Genomic DNA, 14286 nt, shown 5'->3' with positions numbered 1-14286 from the left:
TCTGCCCCACCTCTCAGCAAAGCCTATTTACCAAACCTATTTGCAAGTCTAAAATGTAATCACTGGCTTCCTCCTCAGAATGTTAATCTTCCAACAGGCCTTCCCCAGGAGCCAGGCTGGAGCCCCCGGCTGGCTAGCTGGGTGTGGTCCTGCCTCTCCTCCCGCACTGCTGCGGGGAAATAGCAATCAGGCTAAAGTCTAGGCTGCGGCCCACACACCTCTGCTGGGGATTAACAAGGGCAGACTGGCCTTGGACCAATCAGCTGGTTAGGCTGTGGGAGAAGGGCTGCCCACCCCACCCCCTGGACAGGCTTTGGGTGCAGAGGGCTCCATCCTGCCCTGCTTGACCCGATGCCTGCCCAAACAGTGACTACACCGCTGCAGGCAGGTGTGCAGCCCAGGAGCAGCCTGGGCTCACAGCAGTTCTCCATGGATGCTCCGGGAACTGAATGGCTCCAGGCAAGGTGGTTAGGGTGGAAGCGAACTCATTCTTTCGTTCTGGACCAGCCCACTATTCCTTCCAGTAGCCATTGCTTATGGCGCAGCTGCCATGCGGCAGGCACCGTGTTGGGGGCAGAACATGCCAGAACAGACATGGCCCCTGCCTCAAGGAGTTTGTGGTCAAGTGGGAAATATAAACAAGAAGGTAAGGCACCGCCCGGTGCAAAATCAAGCCCCCACCCCGTCCCCCTCCACCTGATCAAAATTCCTGGAGGACCTAGCAAGTAAACCAGAGTAGGATTCAGCGGGCTGGGGCCAAGGCACAAGCACAGACCTGGCAACCAGAGCAAGCATGGCACCTTCCAACTCGTCAAAATTCAGACTAGCTGGATCTGTGAAGGGGAGGGTGGCCAGAGAGGAGGGTGGGGGGCCAGGCATGGAATCTGCACTTCCAGGGAGGTGGGGTGTCCCACAGGGAGCAACCACAGGGCTCAGGGGATATTTGAGGCCAAAGCAAGTTAGGGAGGAGGGCATCAGCAAGGCGGGGACAATAAATAGTTCTGGCAGCCTGGAAACCATTTCTGAGCATTTATGGAAAATTCTATCCCATTCCTTCCTTGCCTGAGAGACCCACTTGGGTATAAAAGAAGGTTATGAATCACTGTCCCTCATACTTCATACTTCAGGAAGGATTTTCATGCCCATCTCATGTGGTTCTGTGAGAAGGTGATAAGATCACTCTCCATATTACAGATGAGGAAACTGAGACTCAGAAGTTAACACAACTCATCTAAAACTGCATAATGAATACAGTTTCGTGGAGAGCTTCCTGTTGGCCTAACACTGTGTTGTAACATAGATTATGGATGGCCTCAGCTGGGGTGAGGGCCCCAGTGCTCACCCCCAGGGAGTGACAGCACAGACCAGAGCATCTTTACACCCTATTTTCACATCTGCAGAGAAGGAGCAAATGGCCATGCCAGGAGTGGACTTCCAAGGTTCTAAGAGCTGGCCCGGCACCCTTGGCATGGCAGGCTGAGCAAAAGAAACCTCAGAAACCACCCTTCTTGGAGTCTGGGGGAATCAAGCAGAATCCCTACAACACACAAAACACTGGGGCCTGATTTGATTAGGTGTGGGCACCGCCCCTGCCAAGCCATTACCACCGCACGAAGACAGCTGGGAATTCCAAGGCCTGCACTACCTTCCTGGCACATCCTGCCTCCCAGACCCAGGTCCTATGGCACCCTAAGGGGGTGTACTCATGGGGCCTCCCAGAGGCCCAGCTGCTCTCATCAGCTTCTGGAAACTTGGCCTGTCCGGCTGTTAGACGCCCTGCTCCCTCTGTCGCACCAAGGACAAGGGCCGGCTCTCTTGGGCGTGCTGCTTATGCAGGAAAATAAATAATCCCACTTGGAACAGCAGCAGGGAACAGAGCCTTTGGTCAGAGGGCCTTTCTGCCCTGCTCCCAGTTCCTGGGGATCCTCTCTCCTAGAAATGCTTCTGGGGGCAGGGGGGAGAGATGGGGGACCAGAGGGTGGAGATGGACACCATTCTTAAGAGGGTCTTTGTTGCTGTAATTTCCATCTTTCTTCCAGGCTGAGAGCCCCCTGCAGAGCCCTGGAGGGCTGCTCAGTGCCATGGAGACAATTGTGATATCAAAAGGAGAGGATTAGGGCTCCGGCGGGGAGGGAGGAGCAGGAGCGCCAGCGTGAGCTGGAGACAGCCAAGAGAAGATGACAAGTCACTTAGGCCCAGGGTTGAGAGCTGGTCGCAGACTATGAGATGCAGAGACAGGTCTTGTCAATTCTGAAGGACTGTCAGTGTCACAGGAAACAACAATCTCTTTAAAAAGGAGCCATCCCCTTGAAGTGGGGGAGCCCAAACTAGAGTAGCCGGTGGTGGGGCTGGGGGCAGGGGTGGGATCATGCAGTGGCAGGAGGCTGTCCTGTAACAGCAGCTTGGCTAAGGCACAAAGAATGGGCCCGTCAGAAATGCCAGAATGAGGCCCACAGGACCTGAGTTTTCAGGGGCCGGATGATCTGGGTAAACTTGCACGTAGCAAGGGCTCAACAAGCAATTGCTATAGAGGACAGCCACCTCAGAGGTGCCTCCCAGGGCCATCAAGTGACCAGGATGTACCGTGAGCCCACCTGGTGCCCAGCCCCATGCTAGGCAGCCTGTAGGGACAGCACAATATTGGATGTGGCCCTGCCTTCCAGATTGGCTGCAAATACGAATATAAATGGTGTGACCCTGCCTGACTCCTTAGGGCTCACAGGGAATGGGTGGGCAGGGCATGGCTAGGCTGGAGGGCGCCCCTCAGGACACATGGCAACAGGAAAGAAGCGCAGAGAGCTGGGTGATTCCATGGAAACCATCTATTTAAATTCTCTGGGCCTCAGTTTCCTCGTCTGTACAACAGAGCACCTTGTCCCCTGTGCTGCCTGGGGCACTGCACCAAAGGCACTGTCCCCAGCTTTCAACCAGGGTCTAGCTTCTCGTCCCCCTGCAGCAGCAGGGAACCGTCCCCGGTGTCCCTATCTATCAGAATTGAAAAACTGTGGGCCATGATTTATTACCAAGCCATGTCGGTATCTTTGAGGCAGCTGGGGACATCCTCCCAGAGCCCCCCCCCCCTCCACCACTATCCCAACCCACCACACCCAAAATAAATAGGGGAGACACATTTTCCAGGCTCTCCCCTGACACATCTAATGGATATCAGATGGGAACGTCCGCATAGCAAATAGGAATCTAATCTATCCCCTCGTTCAGCCAAATGGAAACAGCAGGATATCCATGGCTGAGCCTCTAGCTTCTGGCGGGGGACACGTAAAAGGAAGATGGAAACAGATTACAGTCGGTCTGATATCCAAATAACAAATAGGTATCCCAGAGAGAAATTTGTTTTATTGATGTTCGGGAAGAGATCCACTGATTTCCTTGTCTGCTCTGCCTGCCACTTTAATTGAGGAAGGTGCTAGTTAAAAGCCAAAGGAAAAATAAAATGAAAGAAGGTGCTTAATGTCTGGCAGGCATCTGTTCCCATGTACACACAATCATGTACGCGCGCGCGCACACACACACACACACATGCGTCCTCTCTGGAATAAATGCTCCCAACAACCCAAAGTGTCAGTTGGAACTGGCCACTGATTAGGCACAGTTCATTCTCCCAGGGGTTGACAGGTGTTCTGGGCTTCAAGGCAGATGGATTGCGCAGGAAGGAATCGGTCACTGGGCCTGGCGCCAGGGGGCTCGCACCTGGGGATGTCGTTTCCCCAGGGAGTCCCTGAGACTGGCCTCAGATTCCGGCAGAGAAGGAATGTGGCCTGGGGAGGCCAGGGAGGGCCAATGGGATCTTAAGAACAATCCTCACAAACATCTCAGCTCTGGACCTCCCTAACTAGGAAGGGAAAACGAAGCCAATAGTGGAAGGAAGGCAATCGGCTCAAAGGAAAGGAAAGAAGAAAAGGTATAAGAAAGGAAAAAAGTGGGTAAGGCCCTAACGCTACTCCAGCCCTGGAAACTTCGTTACTATCAGGAGCCACATCTGAAGATGCCAGGTAGGAAGGGAGTTTTTTGTGATACTATAAATATAGTTTATAGGCTTTGGTTTATCTTTATGACAGACCCAATAAATAATTTACTGGTCAGTAAAAGATCAAAGAAACTGCTAGAACTGCAGCCTGAAACATCAAAACCTCTAATGTTTATATGGAAGCTACACCAACCATGCAAATTTGTTACTCGATGGGGTGAGTTTATAGCCCTGTACCCTGGTCCCCAAAAGGTAAAATTTTCAAGAAAACAGAATAGATAAACTGGGGCCAACAGACAGGAGCAGACCTAATAATGGAGCTGGGGTAATGACAGGGTCAGTCATTGTCACTGTGGGGAGTTGCACTGACCCAGTTCCACTTTACCCCTGACCTGCCCCCAGAGAATCTCAGGGGGGACATGTATACTTATAGAAGCCAACAAAAGTTATGTGATCAACCTTCTGAAAAATCATTGCAGAGAAACCAAAGATCTGAGTGAGTGGAGAGTAATCCAGGAGGACTGGCTGTGCTGGTAGTTAAGGTCTGGGAATCCATGGGATGGACAGGCTGCAATAACAGGAGAAGGTGCTAGGCTTGGATCCTGGGAAAGAAAGCCCAAAGTAGGCCTTGTCCATTCTCTTCCTAGCTGGCTCTATCCTTGTGCCCAGGCCATATGTCAAAGCTCTGTCTCCCCTCCGCCAAATGCAAAACAGCTCCTCCCTGGCCACCATGAGCCTCAGGATGTGCACACTGGCAAAGGGTCTGGGGTAGAGGCCCTGGGAGCCAGCTTCGGGCTGTTTGGACAGGGAATTGCAAGGTCCCAGGTGAGAGGAGGGCCAGACACCCTGTGAGGCACAAGCTCAGGGCAAGGGCTTTATTACCTAGGTCTGTGATGGTAGTAGCCGGACGAACAAGTGTTGTTGGGGTTTTTGCTGCGCTGGCTAAAAGAAAGAGACCCAGACCCACCCAGCATTCCAGGTTTTGAAGAGCAGGTTGTGACAATGATGAGGTATCATGGATTCATTGGCCTCACTGTTCACAGGCTTCCATAACTCCCCAGTCCATGTTTCTTTGGGGCTGTTGGGTCATTTCTCTCTTGTTCTAGAACCAGGAAAAGCTCCAAATAGCAGATAGATATTCTCCATCCACTGCAAGGAGCAGCCCCTTTCTAATCACTCCATTGCCAATCCTTCTTTCTCAGTCTCTTGATGAGTTAGCATGAATCAGCTCCCCTTGAACCTAACTGCCTCTGAGCGCTCTTGTCCCTATTGCCCTACCCTTTGCACTGGGCTAACTCCTGGCATTTGGGGTGGGATGAGTCTTTGTTGTATGGGACCTTCCTGCTCATCGCACAGTATTTAGCATCCTCGGTGCCTATCCACGGAGTGAGACCCAGAAGCTGTCTTTGTCATCAGCACAACCAACGTCCCCACAGCTCTAAACACCGCCTCTCCGGTGTGTAACACAGCCTCCTTAGTTGGAACCACTGCTCAAACTACAACTCGAGAAGAAAAACATGGAACCAGACATGAAGGATCAGCCAACTGAGAGATACGGACTTGGGAATGGACAGATACCACAGATCAGAAAGAAATGGGGACAATCAGGGAGGGGGGTGCAGCCCAGACAATTTATGATAAACCTCACAGACCCTTGCAGATTGATACCATCAACAAATTGGTATCATATTTTCTTTAATGGGAGTAAGAGGTGATGACACGTGTGAACCTGGCGGCCACCGTGAAAGAGACAATCAGCCATTGCCCTGTCTACCAAGGCTCCCCCTAGAATCCCCAAGGGATTTGGAAACCTGATTAGATTAAACAAACAGAGCTGTCTTTGCTCCCTTGACTCCATCCCAGCCTGTCCTTCTACCACCTCACAGGCCGTCCTATCCCTAATGGAAGCCAATTGCTGATGAATTGGTGGCAGGTTGCTTTGCTGTCTTCCTAAAGTGGCTTCCCCCCACTTAGGGTAGGAGGCGGCTGCTGGCAGGGTCAGCAGAATGTCAGGCTGTAAATGAGCTGTCCGGCAGCTCCATTCATTAGAGCAACTCAATGCAGTGCCTCAGGCCCAGACGGCAGCAGGGGCTAGGATGAGTCAAAACGAAGGGTCTCTGGGCCTATACTCCCCTCTTCCCTGCCACACTGTGACCATCTCCCTGCCCTCCCAGTATTCAGCTCTAGGAAATTCTTGCTCAAGGGGAGGGCTGAGGCAGGAGCACTTCAGGGTCCCAGGCAGGAGGACTCTTTCCTTCCATTATAGGGAGGGGACAGAGGATTGCAGAAGAAGGTTTAACTATCTGTACCCTGCTTTGCCAGCTTTGTCTTCCTATGGCATGAACCCACTGTGGTCCTTGTTGGTATTACAGGCCCTATCCTTGCATCTGATCCAGACATTGGCCGAGGGGCCCACAGGCCCAGAATTCCCAAAAGGAGGCTAAGCGGAGGCCCCATGTGGTGAGTGGCATGTGACCAGCACCCACACCATCTGGGTCCTTTCCCACCTCGTCATCTAAAATTAAGGGAGAAGGAAGTCCCCTTGCTTCTGTGGGGACCATGGGAAACCAATTCGGCTTCCACAGCTTGTCTCTGCTCACCTCTGCTCTGAAACAAATCACTTGTGACATCGTGTGCCTTCTCTTGAGAGTGCAGCCAAGCGCTTTACAGTCTCTGGAACTGTGGGCTCTGGCCCAATAGACGTATGTGGCACAGACATGGATGATTACTATCCTTACCATTGGCTGAGCACCCACGAGCACGAGTTAGTCTCTGTTCCCGGCTCTTTAGAGATATTATCTTGCTTGATCCTAACAGCAATCCCTCGAGTATAGGTATTATGATTATCCCACTTTTGTAAAGCTAGAGCAACCGAGGCTCACAGAGGCTAAATAACTTGCCAAGGGCCACCTCTGTGCCATGCTCGGCTCCATGGCGCACAGTACCTAGAGCAGAGACACCATAAATACTTGCCAAGTGAAAAAGTGAGTTGAATGCTCAACTTTGTCTTCAGTCATCCAACTTTCTAACCCCACCCTGCAGCCAAACCCGGCCCGCCAAACTATTTTGTTTATCCAATAAATACTTATTGAGCGCTTGTTCCATTTTGTTCATTGCTGTGAGGGGTTACAAAGAAGCAGCCACCGGAAAAGTTAATGGAAACATTCAACTAATAAAAAGTTAGCAACATTTAGCATTAACTTGAATGAATTTCAAGGTTATCTGTTTCCCCTTTTTAGCTAATTAAACGTTAAGGAAATGGTGCATAACTAGTTGACTACAGAGTAATGTAGCAGGAAGAATGCTGGATTCGAAGGGTCCTGGGTTCCAAAACCTCACCAGTTGCTCAGAACACGAACATGGGCAAGACCCTTGACCTTTCTGAGCCTCTGCCTCTGTTGCCAATCTGAGTCTGAGGATCACTCTGCACCATCAGTGTGGTCACAGGCATTTGGAGAGAAAATGCACAGCAGCAAGATTTATAAATCTTAAATCTTAAAGCTCCAGAAACATAGGAGATGTTATTCTTTTTTTTTTTTTTAAGGTTGAAAATTAGTCCGTTGACAGTGTTTAATTTTTTTTTTTGAAAGCAATAATGGGCAATTTGTCCATAAGCTCATAAATTTGCTTGAAACTTTCCCTGAAAACAATTTGTTCTTTCCACATAATTTGCAGAGTGACAATATAACAATGTTACTAGACTACCATGTCAAGGATTTTTTAATTTGGTGATAGCAGAGAAGGGAAACCATAATTAAAATAAGGCAGGACAGTGACATGGTTTAGTGCCAATAACCTGGTTGTTGGGTTTGTTTCTCATTTTCAACAGCGTTCACAGGGGAGGGGTGTGTTTTATAGAAGTGAGCCACCTTTCTTTCAGTCCAGCCAGACTACAGGTTTCCCTGAAGCAAGGATGGTGTCTCTAGTACCTTTTCACCATGGCCTCAGCACAGCACCTCGCTGGAAGGAAATGGTGCATTTATTGCCTCGGTCTCAATCATAAAGGAAGCTTGAATGAGGGTCACGTTCAACAAAAACACTAAAAATTACACATTTAGACTTGAGTTTTGGTTGAGGGATCCTTTGGGAGAAAGAAGCAAACATAGGAGGCTGATGTCTTTGGGGCAAGGTGGTTTGGGCAGGTGAGCCAAGCCTGCCACCTCACCATTGGCCGTTGTGATACCAACAGATGATACTCAATGACCTTACTTCCTTTGTCTGATGCTATGCTCAGTTCATCTCATTCTTTCAATAAGAATACAGTACAATGAGTAGTTCTGCTTCACAGAAGAGGAAGCAAAGGCCCAGCAAGGTCATGAAACTTGATTCTACCCTCTACCACCCCGTCCTCACAAAACAAAACCCATAGCTTACTAAAGGGTGACTGAGGTTTGCACTGACTCTAAAGCCCCATGTTCTCTTTTATTGGGGGGGAGGGGCGTTGGGGTGGTAAATTTTTTTTAAGATTTTATTTATTTATTAGAGAGAGAGAGAAAGAGAACACAAGCAAGGGGAGCAACAGAGAGAGAAGGAGAAGCAGACTCCCTGCTGAGCAGGGAGCCTGATGTGGGGCTCGATCCCAGGATCCTGGGACCATGACCTGAGCTGAAGGAAGATGCTCAATCTACTGAGCTACTCACCCAGGTGCCCTGAAGCCCCATCTTCTTGACCACTGTGTAATATGTCTCCAGATACAGCAAGCAGAGCAAAAGTCTTCTTAATTCTCTATTCAAAATGAGACCACTCTCCAACTTTCCAAAAAGGAAAGAGCCAGAAAGAATGATTTTTTTTTTCATTCAGGTAAGTCCAGATTTATGCTGTGAATGATGAAGCTGAGCAGCACCTGGCTTCCAGCCAGTCAGTGTGGTTGTCTTTCCACCGACTGTGACTGATCCAAGTTGGGACATTGCGGACTTAATTCTGCAAACTCACAAGTGTACTAGAGACAGGGTGGGTGCCAGTGCCAATGTGCAGGTTAGCAAGAGGTTTTTCTTGGTTAGGAATTTCTATCCCTTCCAGTCGTGAACGGAGTGCAGTGTGGGAGCTGAAAGCAGGAGAAATTACTTGGCCTGTTACCAAGTATTTTTAATAGCAACATCCTTCAATTGCTCTCCCTGGGCTTGACCTAACCACAGGAGGAGATGGATGCCTGGCAAGCCATGAATCTTGCTCAGAAAGCCACTCTCTATAGCTGTAAATGGAGCCGTGTGAATCAAGAGCCTGGTACGGTGACCGGCAATCATGAGGACGCAGCTGCAGGACACGTGTGCGCACGCAGACACACACCCCAGCAGTCCTAACGGTGCTAGAGCCCCATGGCATTCATTCCTCATTGACTCAGTCTCAGTGAAAGACTTATACCCTCAAACCCTCAAACGAGGTTTTCAGAAGAAAAAAACAATTATCTAAGGATGCTGAATGAAGATTTATCATTTGTAAACTCAAAAAAAAAATCTAGTTCTCAAAATATTTCAAGTCTCAATGTGGAATTAAGTCCTTTTAAACTGTTAAATGCTTACCCTTATGTAACTATAACAATGTCATAGGTAAGACATGAACCTTTTAGCTTATTAGTTACTGGTTTATTCTTACCCTCCCACTTGTGAAATATTGCCTCTGCTCACAAGGACGTCGGGCCTAGTAGGAACGATGAGACATGTACCTAAATATTCTCTGTTCAAGGCACCGGGTGATCAGTGCCACGTGTACAGTGTGAAAAAGGAAACGGAGCATTTGCTTCCTGGTGGGCAATCAGAGGAGACTTCCTGGAGGAGTCTCCTAGGAGAGGAAGTTGAAGAACAAGCAGGATTTTACTAGGTCGATTTGGAGGGAACAGCAGGGAAAGAAGAAAGACTCAGAACTGGGTTAATGGAATGAAAAGTGGGCCAGTTTAACTTGAGCATGAAGTTTATGTAGGGTGATGAGTGGGAGCTAGCATTGGGGATGTAAATTGGGACCAGATTATGCTGAGTTTTGAATGTCAAGGTAAGGCTTATGGGGTTTATTTGGGACACAATGGGGAGCCGTTGAAGGTTATTGAGCAGGGAAGACAAATGATCAAATTAGTTTGTTCCCAGTCCCTGTTTTCTGAGATCATATGATCCTTTCTGGCAGATACTATGAACAGCCTTAGACGGAAGCCAAACTACTCTCCCAGGCAGCGGCTAACCTGGCTGTGCTTCCTGCCTGCTCTCCAAGCTCTTGAACAAGTCCCCTTTCTGGGCATGCAGCCTGGGTCAGCTTCCCTGAACTCCTCTCTCTAACTCTTGCTTTATGGAACACACTCCACATTTCTTAAATGAAGCTCCAGATTCTAACATAGCCATGATTCAGTAACAGCAAACCTTTCTCTATTCCCAGAAAAATAAGTTAATTGATGATTCCCTTAATTATAAATTTTTCAACTACAATTTTATTTTTAAACATTGGCCCCTGCTGCAGGTTGCCTTTAATAGAATCTTGTATGTGACGTTACTTGATTTCGTACAATATTATTTTCTTAATGAGCCTGGGCTTTGAAGTCGGGCTCATCTGGATCGGAATCCTTGGTCTACCATGTACTAGCTCTGTGACCTTCAGCAAATCGGTGGTCATTTCTGGGCCTCAATACACTCATCTGCAAAATGTGTGCAATTACGCCTTTCCCATCCGGGTGCTAGAAGAACTCAATGAAATCAAACACATGTGGAGTGCCTGGCCAAGTGGAGGCACTTTGAAGGTCTCAAGAATATCTATCTCCCACTCCTTCCCCTGCCTTGGGGCGAGAAGTGTGCTTCATACCAAAGCTGGACCTATCAGCATTTTGCGATGTTCCATGGAGAGGAAGACAGTGGCTGGAGTGTGGAGCCAACATGAACTTTAGGGGACAGAACTGGGTTCAAGGTCTGGCAGTTCTCATCAGACTTGTGACTTGGGTAAAGAACTGACCCTCTCCAGGCTTCAAACTCCTCCTATGAGAAGCCTCTCACTTAGTAGGTCTCAGCCCATGTTAGCATCAGAAGCTTCTGGCAGTCAACCTGAACAAGTTTGAGCACCACTGGGCTCAGGCTTTCCCCCTCTCAATCCCACCATTCTTCATTCCCCTTTCTTTTCTTTTCCATCCTCAATGGTCAATACCCTTCTTCCTAGAATAGGTGGGCAGATTAAACGAGAAAATGCAGGGAAGGCACTTACCTCTCGAAGGTGAGCCACACTAACTGCTGAATGTCTTTCTCCTGCCTGTGGTCAGCTTCACCAGCTCTGCCATCATGGCCTCTTCCAGGGCATCTTGGGGCCCTCTCCAAATTCACACTCACAAAGCCCACAGCAGGACCAATCCTCCTATCTGCAACAACAAAACCCAGAGTCCTCATAAAGCACAACTGGGGAGGGGAGCTCATTTCCCAGGGTCAGCACCCAGGACAGAGGAAGGCCAGGTCAGTGGGCCCAGCGAAGGAAGCTGAGCGGATGATTTCCTATTCCCTCTTTCCATTTTGCTTAAATCAAAGTTCATAGCCATCTCTCTCCCTTAATCAAAGCAATTGTTTCTGCTAACTCATCCTGCAAACATTAATTAACTCTCTACTAAGCATGCCCAGATCCTGCAAAAGTCAGTGCCCCATGAGACAGAGGGGTCCCCAAGTACCACCCCTTCATGCATTGGGGAGGAGTAGCTTTTTGTCCTCTGTCCCTGCATCCTCTGAGGGCCCAGGAGAGCTGGCGACTTTGGCCTCAGAAATTCAGCCTCCAAGAATGGAATTATCCTGTCTTCCTAAAAACCAGAGAAATGGGGGTGCCTGGGTAGCTCAGTCAGTTAAACATCTGCCTTCAGCTCAGGTTATGATCCCAGAGTCCAGGGATCAAGTCCTGCATCGGGCTCCCTGCTCAGAGGGGTGTCTGCGTCTCCCTCTCCCTCTGCTCCTCCCCCTACTCATGCTCTCTCCTTCACTCTCTCTCTCTCTCTCTCTCTCTCAAGTAAATAAATAAAATCTTTAAAACAACAACAACAGAGAAATGCCCTTGCTGAGGGAAGGATCAAAGTATGAAAATAATCAGCATTCACAGATATGGTGTCCATGGGTCCTCTGCTGTCCACGCAGGTCTTCTGATGCAAGAAGACTGCCACAGTCATGGTACACTGTGAACAGGGCAACAGCCTCAACGAGGTGAATGGGCAACCACTGAAGATGATGGAGCCACACACATAGTAATAGAAGCTACTGGAAACTGTTCTGCTTCTGGGCAAGGAGCAAGTTGCCTGGGTGGATTTCTGAGTCCTTGTGAAGAGTGGTGGTCACACGCCCAGATTTATGCAATCTGCCAATCCATCTCCAAAGTCCTGGTGGACCCTTATCAGAAATACATGGATGAGGGATGCCTGGGTGGCTCAGTGGTTGAGCATCTGCCTTGGCTCAGGGTGTGATCCTGGAGTCCTGGGATTGAATCCCACATCAGGCTTCCTGCAGGGAGCCTGCTTCTCCCTCTGTCTGTGTCTCTGCCTCTCTGTCTCTCATGAATAAATAAATAAAATCTTTAAAAAAATACATGAAAAAATAAAAAAAAAATACATGGATGAAGCTTCTAAGAAGGAGATCAAAGACCTCATCATCCAGTACAACCAGACCCTGCTGGTAGCTAGTCCCCCACATTACAAGTCCAAAAAATTTGGTGGTCCTGGTGCTCAGGCTCGCTACCACAAATCCTACCAATAAGCCTATCAGGAGGATCAAGGTTTATCTCTATAATAAACTATTGTCATGGGACTTAAAAACCTAAAGTTTGAAAATAATCACTTCTGGTTTTATTTGCTTTATTATTTACCACTCATTGACCCCTTACTTCTTTAGAACTAGAAAGACCTTAGGAAAAAATCGTCTGGCTTTTTGGTTTCACTGTGGGAAATGAGACTGGAGTGGCTATGAGACTTGCCCAAGGTCATCAGAACTGCATTTGGCGAAGGGTTCCCTCCACAGCTCCCTGGGGAGGGGACTCAGCCGTTACTCAGCAAGCAAACACTAGCACAGAAGTCGACATTGAGTCTATCCATTCCTCAGTGAGATTTACATTGAGCATCTATTGTGTGCCAGACACTGTGCTAGTGACTTTCGTGTATATTATTTCATGGGATTGTCTTGTTCAGTGTTGGACTCCCATCAGCATTGGCACATAGTAGTTGCTCTAAAGTTTCCTCTTTGTCTTGTGAGCTGAGGACGGAGTAGAGAGAATTGATTTAGAATCTGTCTGGATTTGAACCTCATCCCTACCTACCACCTGTCAGCTTTTTGGCCTTTACCTCTCTAAGCCTCTGTTGTCATATCTCTAAAACGGAGGTAATAACTAATGGAGTGTGGTGGTAAGTTTTAAAGTCATTGTATGTGAAGGACCTCTTATGCATAGTAGGTGCTCAGCCAATTATAGCAGTTCCTGTCATTGAACATGCTACTATTGATCAGCTCCTTGAAGGCCGATCATCTCAGAAGTTAAGACACATAAATACAAAGCAAAGCAGAGAAGAGACCAGCAGTGGGCCATGGAGGTTTCAGGCATGCCCATACGTCTGGGGATGATGGAAGGTTTCCCAGAACAGGTGCCAAAGTAGTTGAAAGAGTTGCACAGATTGATGGGGAAGCTGTGATGCTGAGAAAAGCAAAGATAAGGATGAGGAGGCAAGAGAATGCAGCAAGTGTTTAGTTCCAAGAGCATAGGGACCTAGAATTTTGGGAAGACTGGAAGTTTAAGGGAGTGAAGATAAATCTGGAAAAATAAATAGGGGTCAATTTGTGATGCTAAAGATTGCGGGTCTTATTCTGCTGACAATGCAGAGTCAGAAAAACATTTCAAATAGGGTAATGGTATGAAAAGAGCTGAGACTTAAAATGATTCATTAGGCCAAATGTCTAGCATTACTTGGAGGGCAGACATGAGAGTAGAAGCTATTGCAATGGATTCAACTTGAGCAAATGAAGGCCTGACATGGGGTGTAACATGGAAGGGAAAGATAAAAATGAAGACAAGACAAAGATCAGAGGTAAAAGAGAGAGGACTGAATCACAGATTGGATGTAGAAATGAGGGCAAGGGAGGGCAGGAGGAAAGGAAGAAATGGAGATGCCAGGAATCCGTAGCAAAAGTTGATCAGAGGCGCAGAGAAAGACCAGGAGGTTACCTTGGAAGAAGGGCTAGGGAGACCTGGTAATGTAGAAAGAGCTGTGGAAAGTAAGACACAGCAGATGCAGGAGAGAGAAACTGGTAGAGTAAGATCCTGTATGAGGCCAGAAGCCATCCCAGGGCCCTAGGTTAAGACAAGGAGTGGGGGAGTGGCAA

The 14286-nt window shown here is 48.4% G+C and overlaps 1 pseudogene; it reads left to right on the top strand.

Moving 5' to 3' along the window:
- Positions 1 to 12030: 12030 nt before the first annotated feature.
- On the top strand, positions 12031 to 12675 carry LOC121500549 (annotated as a pseudogene).
- The last annotated feature ends 1611 nt before the right edge of the window (positions 12676 to 14286 follow it).

The sequence above is a fragment of the Vulpes lagopus genome, chromosome 10 (genome assembly GCF_018345385.1).
Source record: "Vulpes lagopus strain Blue_001 chromosome 10, ASM1834538v1, whole genome shotgun sequence".
NCBI classification, from domain to species: domain Eukaryota; kingdom Metazoa; phylum Chordata; class Mammalia; order Carnivora; family Canidae; genus Vulpes; species Vulpes lagopus.
The sequence above is the reverse complement of the archived record's forward strand: the minus strand, read 5'-3'. Positions and strand labels throughout refer to the sequence as shown.